This window comes from Cibotium barometz, chromosome 36 (assembly GCF_041138505.1).
Source record: "Cibotium barometz isolate CiBa-2024 chromosome 36, ASM4113850v1, whole genome shotgun sequence".
In the NCBI taxonomy this organism is placed as follows: domain Eukaryota; kingdom Viridiplantae; phylum Streptophyta; class Polypodiopsida; order Cyatheales; family Cibotiaceae; genus Cibotium; species Cibotium barometz.
Window position 1 is genome coordinate 24,449,025 of NC_141081.1, and position 12,779 is coordinate 24,461,803.

The window sequence follows — 12,779 nt, forward strand, 5'->3', positions numbered from 1 at the left end:
GGAGTACCTTTTCCGCAGTTGGACAAGCTCCTCAATCATCAATATAGGGGAGAGCAGGGTTGGTTGGTACAGGTCTGTTTTTGCTTTTACGGCATTGGAGCAAGCTTAACTATCTAATTCAAGTGCGAAAGAAGGCTGCTTTTTGCTCCTGGACCAGGTGGGAAAGCTGGGGCAAAGCTTCACATGTGCGTGATGCTGGGTGCACTACCCACAGCTATTGGAGAGCCTCACGATCCCGGTCTTCAGTGAAAAGGGACAGCCCAAGGTCAGTACTAAACCAGAAGCCGACCTAAGTGCTTCCAGCTACCATAGTGTTCCACAGCCGGTCCGATTTGCCAACTCCGCCGTGAGACAAGAGTCAGTGTCCGACATCCGGGGCTATCCGACATCCGAGCGTCCGACTGTCCGACCGTCCGACCGTCCGACTATCTAAGCGTCCGACTATCCGACTGTCCGATTGTCCGACGTTAGAAGCTGTCCAACGTCCGAATCTTTCCGTCGTCCGAAGCTGTTCAACATTTCTCTGAGGTAATCCCTCGTGTGGTGTTGTCCAATCTGGAATAAGCAGTAAATTTTTGAAACATGGGGAAGAAAAAATACTGTGAAATCTGTCTGCACAAGGAGCATAAGTCCAAATACTATCCGTATCGGGGACTGAACCATGTCAAAAGGAGGATAAATGCAAGTATTGGTGCCTGCTCGACTTAGCAGAAGATCTCTATGGCATCATTAAAAGATTCCGCAAGGTGTCCAGCTCCGCCAAACTGGATAGAGCATGGGACAAACTCACAGGTTTTTTCGACGACCTGGACAATGCCTATGAATGGCATGAGGACCATGAAGGGAAAAAATGCAGGTCCTGTTCCAGCCTAAGGAAGATAAGGAAATTGCAGAAAGCTATGGAGAAACTACAAGAAAAGCATAAGGAAGAGTCAAAATCCGATAGTGATAGTGATGCTGAGTATGTGTATCATACTTATGGGATGGATACGGTGAATGTTGAGGATGCATGGGAGAACCAGGAAGGCCAGCAGAGCCAGGAGGTGTTCTCGGATGATCCTAACCTTGCATCGGAAAAGTCCCAAGTATTATCACATGATCAAAACGTGCAGGTTGCTATACAGGAAGATGAAGCTAAGATTATACGGGAGGATTGGATAGGCCAGGAGAGCCAAGACACATCCTCGCATATAACTAACTTCTTCAGGTAGCAAACAGCAGGAGGACACTCCTCATAAAGATGCCCAGGAGTATGATTACCATTTCAATGATGGTAGATGGCACAAAAGCAATGAAACCATTGCTGATGATGAAACATCAAATGAACAGCAAGAAGACAGCCATGATGCGCTTCAAGAATGGTATGAATTCTCCCCTCCATGCGCAGTACAAATCATGAAAAATCTCATGGAGCAATTCCCAGCTGCAATTTTTGTACCTCCAACATATGGGCACCCATCTAATCACTCAGGAGTGGGGTACAGAGAGCTGCCCCAGATCAACCTATTGGATGCTCAGGTCAATCTAGTTGGTAACCCAGATCCACCCAAAAAACCAATTCCCTTGGATGGTCAGCCACATGAAAATACAGGGGATGTTGAAGGAGTACCCAGCCACAAAGCAGAAAGAAGAGGCTGAAGAATACCCAGCCACACAGTAGCAAGAATCGGCTGAAGCCATCCAACAAAGCGAAGAAGGGGCTGATGATAACCAAACCATGCAGAGAGGAAAGGAGGCTGCTGAAAATCCAGCCATACAGCATGAAGAACAGACTACTGAAAATCCAGCCATACAGCATGAAGAACAGGTTGCTGAAAATCCAGCCATACAGCATGAAGAACAGGCTGCTAAAAATCCAGCCATGCAGCATGAAGAACAGGTTGCTGAAAATCCAGCCATACAACATGAAGAATAGGCTGCAGAAAATCAAGCCATGTAGAAATACGAAGGGATTACCAATGGAGCAGCAGATCACACAGCAAAAGGAAATGCTTGCCAAGTTCATATCAGGTATAACCAGTTACGAGCTTAAGATTACCCAGCTGTCCAGGATATGAAGGGGCATAAGAGGCTGATGCCAATCCAGCCATGCATAATGCATCTGTACATGATGTAGCCAAAACGACAGAGTCCACCATGCATATATACCAACAGTCAGATGGGCTGGACTTCTCTTCTTCGGAACTCTACAGGGAATCTTCAATGTAAGAGTGTACAGAATGAGATGATGATACTAATGAGTATGCTGCTATTAGACAAGATCAAAGGGGGTGCAGAGGCAGCCACAGCACCACAGGCAGCTGCGTAGTAACCTGAATGCTCTCTCTCTCATGTACACAACCTCCTTGCTCACCACTCACTCCTGTTTCCTTAAGGCTTGTAGCAAGCGTAAATCCCTTACATTGCAGATCTCTATCCCATTGCCTTCTCTTACTATCTTCTTTGGGGGGACAAGCATCATCTCTGCTTCTGACAGGAATGGCAATAGCCTGATCAACTTGTATGACAATCATGGTAGTGCACTCATGGTGCTTGTCACATTGCCACGACAGCATGAGGGAACAACAAGACTCTCAGCTCCGATGTGCAGACAGCGCTATGGCTATACACACCAATGCAAAAGCGGTGTGTGGAATTCAATCTTGGCTGTAGTACAAGTACAGATTTGGAAATGGGCAACCAATTTCACTTTGCCATTGATTGGTTTCCCTCAGCGGTGGCAACCACTCTAACTCAAGCATCCAGGAGATGTGCAGACATGCAGTTTGCGCGGGCAGCCCCCGTGATGAACTGTCCAAGAAATCTTGCGCCATGGAACATATGGCTTGCTGACAATTCAGGGAAGGAAAAGCAAAATTGTCATACCATGATGTACTTTCTAATGATGATGATGATCATAATCATGTGGTCTTATATGCTATATTGGGCATATGATGCAGATGAAGGCTACATCGACATACCTTGTGATGGTGATGTTCATATGCTGAACAAATGGTCCACGTCATGTTATCAGAACATCAATATCATTCTGGATGCATGGTTTTACCAATTCATATTGTATAATATAGCATGGTACTGCATGTATCTCCTAGGATTCTTTTTTTGGCACATTGTATATAGGAGGATGTACACCTACAACCCTTCAAGGGGGAAGATAGGTGTTGGGCATAGAACACCCCGGCATCATATCTTGATTTCCACACACTTTTATTGTATCTTGAAGGATGTATACCTACATCCCTTCAAGGGGGAAGATAGGTGTTGTGTGTGGAAATACGCCTTGTATTGGGGAGATGGAACATCCATGGGAACACCCCTAGCATGTGGGAGATTAGCTTAGGCTAATGGGATGTGGAAACTTGTCATTAGGGGATGTCCATTCAAGAAATGGAGGTTACATGCACATGGGCTAGTGGGAGGTTACACTAGTGGGGGGTTACACACATGTGGGGAGTTATGGAAGTTGAAGGGTCACAAGCCTATGGCTATTTAAAGCCCCTTGTATGCACATTTTGAAGAGTTGGAATATACACCATGTGTTGAGTCTCTTTCTCTCTCTCTCCATGAGCATGTCTTTTGATGTCATGTGAGTAGTTATATATGCATGTGTGTATGTTCCATCCATCTGTTTGGCATCCCCATGCCAACACTTTGTATGTTAGTAGTGGAGTACTTTACATTATAGTGTGTAATCTTATCTTTTAGGTATTATGCATTGTTGAGTGAAGAAGAAGATAGAAGAAAATTCAGCCATCCCTCTCTCTTGTGTGTGCTTGCCTACTCTTGTGTTATGTGTGTGAGTAAGAAAGAAAGCAAGGATTTGAAGCTCTCCCTCCCCCCCCCACATTCTTCTCATGGTATCAGAGCTTGGTTCATGGTGAAGAGAGCTCAAGAGGCAAGTAAAGGAAGCGGTACATGGGTAAGGGTAAATCCATCTCTTCCCCTTTCATTTCGAAGCAATCTTTGCAGGTAGCTGCCAGGCAAGGGCAGCAAAGCAGTAGGCACAGCAGGTCTATCTTTGTCAGATTATTAGGTTATCCTTCTGGGAGAAGGAAGAACACCCTATAGTGTGTCGTCAATGTATTGACAAAATTTTGGTAGCCAAATTTGCATTTCGGGCGCGTCTCGGGCCCCATTTTTGACCTGCAATATTTCCAAACAGTCTGCAGAAAACAGGCAAAATTGACTATTTTTGGTTGTGCAATGTTTCTATGCACATTTTGCACTAGTTGTGCAGTTTTCCAAAGTAAGTGAAGTGCCTACAGAGATTTGGGAAGCCTGGTATGTGTTGCAGGTTTATGTATTTGTGAAATGCAGAAGTTCGCACAGGTACTGCCTCTACAAGGAGCTCATTGCAGTTTGAGCTATTGTCTACAGTTTGCAGATTTTTTGGTTACACTCAACAAAAGGGTAGGTGATAATGTTAGACACCTTATCATCCATTGTAAATGAGAAGCTGGACAAGAATAACTTCTAGGCATGGAAGTTCAAGATGACAAACTTCCTTAATGGAAAAGGCTACTGGGAGTTTATCTCGGGTGATGAGAAAGAGCCGGAACTTTCAAAAGAGAATCCCACTCCACAACAAGTGCAGGCCTTTAAGGCATGGCATGAAAGATCCAGTAAAGTGCTGTATTGGCTATTAATAAGTGTCACAAATGCAATGATTGGACACATACAGGATGCAGCGACACCAAAGGATGCCTGGGATACCTTGGTTAAGCTATACAGCACGAACACCAAGGCAAGGAAAATGCAGTTGAAACAAGAGCTGCATAATGTAAAGAAGATGTAGCTATCGACTCATTGAAAGTAAAAGGGCTTGCAGATGCCCTTGCATCTATTGGATCACCTATGGAGGATGATGACTTGGTCTCAGTCACATTAAATGATCTAAGTAAGGAGTACGAACAGTTTCGGACATCTATCCGAACTCGAGAAAATTTTCCAAACTTTCAGGATCTTATATCTCTGTTGATTATAGAGGAGATGAATGTTGGGAGCAAGATGACTTCCAGAAATGTGCAGGAGCAGGCCTTCTACTCGTCAGATATAAGTAGAGGTAGAGGTAGATCGTCATCTCTAGAGGAGGACAAGGTGGTCGGTTTGGAAACCGAAATCAACAACAACAATCAAAAAACCAATCCAGCAATACAGGTGGAAGAGGTCAGCCTCAAGGCAGGGGGAGCCAGAGAGGCCGTGGAGGATGGCAAAGGAACCAACAAATAGATAGCAACATGGAATGCTATTATTGTGGAAAGCTAGGGCATATGGCAAGGAGCTGCTACTACAAGAAACAGAATGACATAAAGAGTGGAAAGTTGCAGCAAGGCAACTATGCATCTTTAAGCAAATAGGCTGAAGATAGAAGTGAGCAGCTATTTGTGATGCAGCACATGCTTAGCTCCATGACAAGGGATGTATTACAACCTAGTGATGTGTGGTATGTAGATTTTGGAGCATCTAACCATATGACAAGTCATGATGAGTGGTTTCGAGATATGCAGAAATTGCAGAAACCAGGGTATGTGAAAACAGGAGATGATAGTGCGCATCCTATTGCGCATGTTAGGAAAGTGCCATTATCTATGCAGGATGGCAAAATGAAGTATCTTGCAGATGTACTTCATGTCCCAAACATAATGAAGAACTTGGTCTCAGTTGGGCTCTTGCAGATGTACTTCATGTCCCAAACATAACGAAGAGCTTGGTCTCAGTTGGGCAGATGGTTGAGCAGGGTCTGCAAAGTGAGGTTTAATCCTCAAGGCTGTTTTGTTAAAGACTTCAAGGATCAATGCCGCTTGGTTGCAAAGGGCAACAGAAATGGAAGAATGTTTACCTTGGATGTCAGCATGCCTCAGGTGAAGGCTGCAATGTTTGCGCATGGGACAGGTGGTGTCATTGTAGATATTGACATTTGGCATAAGTGCATTGGACATGAGAATGTGCAGCGGTTGAAGTCTATGCAGACTAAAAATCTTGTGGATGGTTTGCCCAACTTTAAAGTTGATGGTATGCATAAGATGTGTGAAGCATGCCAGCTTGGTAAGCAGTCCAAACATGCTTTTCCACATGACAAGCATGTGAGTATGAGACCATTAGATGTTATACATTCTGATGTATGGGGACCGGCCAAGACTACAACTATTTCTGGTTGGAGGTTTTATGTGACTTTCATTGATGACCCACACTAGGAAAGTGTGGGTCTACTTTATGAAGGAGAAAAGTGAGGTGTTCTCTCACTTTCATAAATTTAAAGCAATGGTTGAAAAGGAGAAAGGCATGCAGATTAAATGCCTAAGGTCGGATGGTGGGGGAGAATATTTCTCCAATGAGTTTACAGATTTCTTGAGAGAGGAGGGAATCAAGAGGTAGTTCACATGCAGGTACACTCCGCAACAAAATGGTGTTGCAGAAAGGAAGAATCGGCACATTGCAGAAGTTGCTCATGCCTTGATGAATGAGAAGAACATGCCTCATTATTTTTGGGCTGAAGCAGTATCAACTATTGTTTATATTATGAACAGGACTCCCACTGCAGCTGTTCATGGCATGATGCCTGAATAAAAGTTTACAGGTACAAAATCGAATGTTGCACACTTGAAAGTGTTTGGTTGTGTTACATATGTGCATGATGAAGTGAGAACAAAGTTGGATCCAAAGGCTGAAAAATGCATCTTCATTGGGTATTCCTTGGAGCAGAAAGGTTATAGATGTTATAACCCTATGACTCGTGATATGCGACTGAGCAAAGATGTGGTCTTTGATGAGATGAGTAGCTGGTATGCACTAGCAAAGATAGACAAAGATGCAGATGTTAGAAATGCAGATGCTGTTCCACAGGTACAGCAACAGTCACACAAGTCTTGAGTGGACCGAGAGAGTCCTCGAGTAGTGGATCCATTGTTAGTCCATGGTCAGGTAGGCTGAGGTCTGATGCATCACCTCATGATGCACATCGTGATGCTACAGGTGCAGGTACACATGTGTCATGTAAAGGGAAGGAAAAGGTAGACCAACCTTTTATACCTGACGTGTCAGCAGGTCACTCATGAATGGTCACTATCTCTTACAATGCCTTACACACCTCAACAAAATGCTTAAAATGTAGAAACATTGAGGACTTTATTGATAGCAACACACACACAAGTACAGCAAGTAGAGATGGAGAGTAGTGTTGGGGTAAACGCCCCCGTGTGGGTAAAGGCCCCGTGTACATGTATGTACTTTAGACCATACCTTATATATATCATAAACATGATGAATAAGGTAGTACTTGCTACTACCACCAAACTGAGTGTCGAGCTCTCTCTCTCTCTCTCTTCCTCTCTCTACGTAGCTTCACGACCACTGTGTGTGTGCGTATCTCTCACCCTGTTAAGATTCTTTCTTCATTGCGTTGTTCTCTTCGAACCCCACAACTGGTATCAGAGCTTCCAAAAAGCTCGCAGCATTGCTCGCACAGTCCGTGCGGAATGTATTAGGGTTTTCAACAGAGTACGCAAGTTTTTTCACAGTTCTTCGCGGCTACAGAACCAGCACCGCACGAACACGAATACGGCTCTGCAGGCAAAATCCACAATCAGACTCCATCTTGCCGAGTCAGTGTATTTTACGGTGGTGAATGAGCAGACCACACAGGAATTGTGGTTGAAGCTGTGTGCCACGTATGAAAAGGAGACCGCATCGAATAAGGTCTACCTAATGAAGCGGCTATTTGAGGTGCCAGCAGATGAAAGAGGGAAGCTCTATTGCATCGCACCTGAATGAATTCAACATCATTTTCAGTCAGCTTCAAGTGCAAAAGCTGAAATTTGATGCGGAAATGAGAGCAATATTCCTCTTGTGTTTCCTACCCCAGTCTTGGGATATTTTCCGAACCGCAATCAGCAACTCCGCACCGGGGAGGAGTCCTCAATTTTGATGATGTGGTTGGAAGTCTGCTTGTTACAAAAGAAATCCGGAAGAAGTCCGTAGATCATGTGGCAAGCAAGATACGGCTCTAACCGTAGAACACGGTAGACGCCAGTTCCGGGGGAAGTCTTTAGAGAAAGACAGGTCCCGCAATCAATCTCGCAATCACAAGGATTTTAAGTGCCATCATTGCGGTAAAAAGGGGCACATCAAACGTGATTGTCGCACATGGAAAAAGGAAAACAAAGACAGCAAAAAGAGGGAAGACGGACCGAAAGATGCTGAAAAAAAAGAGCAGTGTCAAGATTGAAGAGATCAATGCGGTCACCACACAGCAGTCACCGCAAATGTATGCGAAGATGAAATACTCTTCATGTCTTGTCTACCCGCCTGCAGAAGCACTCACAACATCCGAGTATGGATATGCTCAGGATTGGATTCTGGATTCTGGTGCTTCATTACATGTAACCCCGCATAGGGAATGGTTCAGTACTTATGCCGGCAGAATGCAAGGTTCTGTACACCTTGGAAACAACTATGCATGCGACATAGTTGGAATGGGAGACATCAAACTCTCTTTTGCAAATGGTTCGTCCCTTACTTTGCAGAATGTACGGCACGTACCTCAGCTCACAAAAAGTCTGATTTCAGTCGGACAGCTGGATATGTAAGATTCCTCTTACTGGTCCTATGAGAGTAATAAGATGTATGCCTATGCCTATGGTTCCTTCATCAGAAATTAAAGGGGAACCCCCTGCACATGCACATGCACATGCACATGCACATGCCTTATAAGTTACTTGGTCTCATGAATACCCTTGCATGTGTTCATGATATTGTAAAGTCCAAAATATGAGTAGGATGTTAGAATTCATGCCCAGGCGCCATGGAGAATTGATACCATTGTACTTGGGAGCAATTCTAGTCCAAGCCAGTCAAAAATTGTCCAAGTATATGAAGGAAATACCTTAGATAAATTAAATTAATCCTAAGGAGAGACTAGGGTTAAGCTTGAACTCTTGAGTCTAAAGGTTATTCTTAATGAGAGAAAATAAATTAGATAAAACCTTGGTCCATGCCCTTGTCTTGTGAGACCAGTGTTCATGTGGAAATTATGTGTGGAAGATGACCAAAATAATAATAGGGTAGATCACTCATGGTCCCAACCTTTATTAAATTGGTCTAGGTGGAATTAGAATTCAATTGAATTCAAATTGGTTGGAATTGCCAATCCTAGACATTAGGAAGCCTTAGAAAAATTGAAGGTTATTAATATATGGTGAAATAAATCATTATAAATTTAAAGGTTTCATCTTGGTCAAAGAAAATATTTATTTTTGGGAGGAATAAAAGATTTTATAAAATGAAAAATGAATACTTGTTAAGACAAGCATTTATGTGGTGTAAGATGACTTGACAAGAGAAAATAGAGTAAAATAGTTGAAAAATATCCAACCTTCAATGGAGTGGGAGATTTTGAAAGGGAAGTTGTCATAAAGTATCTTAGGTACTCTTACAACATCCATCCATTCCTCTTGTCCTTTGGGTGGAGTAAATGGTGAAAATTGTCCCAATCTCATAGACTAAATCACCAAAAATTCCAATTAGTGTGATAAAAAAAATAGGGAAAAAATTCTAAAAATTATGGAAGATTGTCTTGATGTTCCCTTTAATGATATTCCCATCTCCCCCCTAGGAATAGGTGGGGGGAGGCTTGTAAGTGATGAAAATCACATTTTTTACATTAAAAAATGCATTTTTGGTTAAAATCTACTTTTTGACCCCTAGAGCTAGTTTTTTTTTGGGGGAAAAGGGTTGTCCCACCCCCTAGGATCCTTGCGCTGCATTTATGGGCTGCCCACAGCCCCCTAAGGGCTGGGGGTGATGGGATGGACCCCTTGTGGTCCTCCCCTTGGCCCTCCAATGCTATAAAAAGGGCCCAAAAAGACCCCTTTGGAAACATAGAGTGTTCCCCATTTGTTGAATTCTTGTAGTTTATCCCTCCCTTGCTTTTATCTCTCCCTTGAGCCTCCCTCTGAAGCTTTGGGCTGCCATCTCTCCCCCTTGAGTCATACTCCCAACCCTCTCAAGTGTTGAGCCCCTTTGGTGCATGTAATAGACCCAAACTTACTTGTTTGTGGCCCCTTGCTCCCATCATATTTTTGTCTAAACAAAGTAAGTTCTAAGCCTTAAATTTTAGGAGAAATCATAATGGCTAAGGTCATGGTTACCTTCCCCCAAGCTTGTATCATGAGCCCCATGAAGCATTTCCCCCATGTAGTGGAGTAATTGTCTCCATAATGGAGAGAGTAGTTTTATCTCTTGGAGAATGAGTGTATTGTTGATTTTAAACTCCTCATGTTTGGGGTGAGTCATTTGAATTGCAAGAATTACCTTGCTCTCCCCCCTTCATATTTTGGAGGTTTGAAACATAGTTTGACCCCCTTTCTAGTTAAAATGGTACCCTAACCCCCCTTGCTTGTTGAGTATTGTTCTAGGGTTTCATACTCCAATTTTTGTGGATGATTCCTTTCAATTTTCAGCCAAGGCCTTATTGCTTGAGTGGTCTTAAGCCCTTACTCTTAGGAGAGAGTCCCTTGGCCTTTCTTTTGAGAGAGAGAGAAATGGAAATTCTCCCCCATCTAGAGAGTGTTACCTCAAAGTAAAATCTAGAGTAAGGATGAATTAAATTCTTATTCGTGAGAGGTTCGGGAATCGGAAAAAGGAGCTCCAAAAGAGACGACCGCTACGGTGTGGTGGAGCCACGGAGGGCCAACCCCTCTAACAAGCTTGATATATCTTGCAAATTACCTCATAGTAAGTGGTTTTACCTTTTCTAAGCATTTTTTATTGGCTCAATAAGTCTTTTAAAGTAAATTAATCAGGGTATGAATTAGTTATTAAATGGGATGTTAACCCTTATTAAAAAGAAAGATTTGAATTAAATAAAGAAAGGTGTTAAGGAGAGAAAAAGGCATTCTAATAGAATGAAACACAAGCACATCTCAAGTCTCTTTATGCCTTCTAAGTTAATCAATCTTGGAGCCTAATTGAACTTGAGTCCAGTCACATCTTTCCACATCAACATCATGATTAGTTTAAATGTTGGTCCATTAAGGAGTAAAATTGTACTCTTAAAATAGATCGGTCAATTTAAGCTTCCAAAGTGATCTAAATATGGAAGGAAGTAAGTGATGGGGTGTTGAAGGTAAGGTCTTCACACCTCTAAAAAGGAAATAAGAGTTAATTAAGATGTTGAATTCAATACGGAATATTTTCTTAGTTGATCCACTAAGGATAAAGAGGAATCTGAGATAGGCAATCCTAAACGGAATTAGAATTACTCTTAGATCCCTTAAAAGGAGAGAGAGAGAGAGAGAGAGAGAGAGAGAGAGAGAGAGAGAGAGAGAGAGAGAGAGAGAAGAGTTGGAATCCAACTAGAGCATGTCGAAATTCGTTAACACCAAGGTCAAGGGGATTCCATTGGAATGAATTAGAATGAGAAATTGGACAAGGTCTTACCCAAATAAGGGATAATCCTCCTCGTTACTCTTATGTCTATCATTTAAGATAAATTTGGGACTCCATCCAAGCTAGGATAAACCCCGTTAAGCCTAAGGTCGGACATGAAGGTCCATTGGGTTGAGATTAGGAGAGTGAGCCTGGAATGGGTCATACCTAAGATAAGGTATATCCCCTCCCTTATTCTTATGTTTACTATCTTCTAAGATAAGGATAACTTAGAGAAGAATAACCGTCTCGGATAAAGACGAGGATTCCTAAAAGATTATTTAATAGTGGAGGTGATGGCATAAATATCAAGGTCATATAACCTAAAGTTAATTCATGTGCAGTATGAAATACTGACTAGTGAATTATAAGTGGAAGAGTATTCCTACTTAATTTTTTTATTTTTTTTAAGGAATGGAGGAGTATTAGTTGTTATGTTGTATGAATACTTGTCTATGTGGTGAAAGAGTTTATGGCCCAGGTGACGAGGTATCATTCTGTCCCTGTGTGGTGATACCATGTGAGTGCCATCCGCCAGGTGCCCTGTGTGAAGACGTTTCGAGGTAGTGACACCCCCTCGGGTAGAACGTGATAGGGTGTAGGTTGCCTAAAGCCAAGCTACGGGCTTGCATACTTGCATATTTTTATTTCGGTTACCTAGAGCCGGTTATGGGCTCGCATACATGCATATTTTTGGAGCCTGAGCCGGGCGAATGGGGCCGAGATATTGTTTTGAGCCTGAGCCGGGCGAATGGCCGAGATATTGCTTTGGACCTGAGCCGGGTGAATGGCCGAGATTGTGATACCTGAGCCGGGTAAAAAGGGCCGAGAACAGTGTGGAATTGGGCCAGGAACATCGGCCAGATTTTGATGAGATGGACCAGTATGGTCATATGTGAATATGAAAATCATGCATAGATATCTAATTCTTTTCAAAGGACTGTTTTTGGATGGGTGTGTGAGTAATGAAGGGTGAGTGAGTTTAGATAGTGGTGTGCCTGTTGGTTGAATGCATGTGATCGTACCGGCTAGGGGGCCTTGAGGTATAACCTCGATACCCGGGTACACCCCCTTTTCCCCTACAAACAAAAATTGATCTTGGACTCCTTTGAGTGGAAGGGCGGTTGGCTAACCCTCGGGATGGATGGGGTTAGGCTCACTGGATCCAAGACAAAAACATAGTTTGAATCAGATCTGGGTGGTAGATTAATGACCTAGATTTAAATTAGTCTAGGAAATTACTTCAACCCTTCGAGAAAGGCGACCACAAGAGGTATGGCCCTGGCATTCCCTTAGGGGAACTTGCCTTGGGGAGCTGCTATCGTAATGACTTGCATTTCTGAGTAGTAATTGGG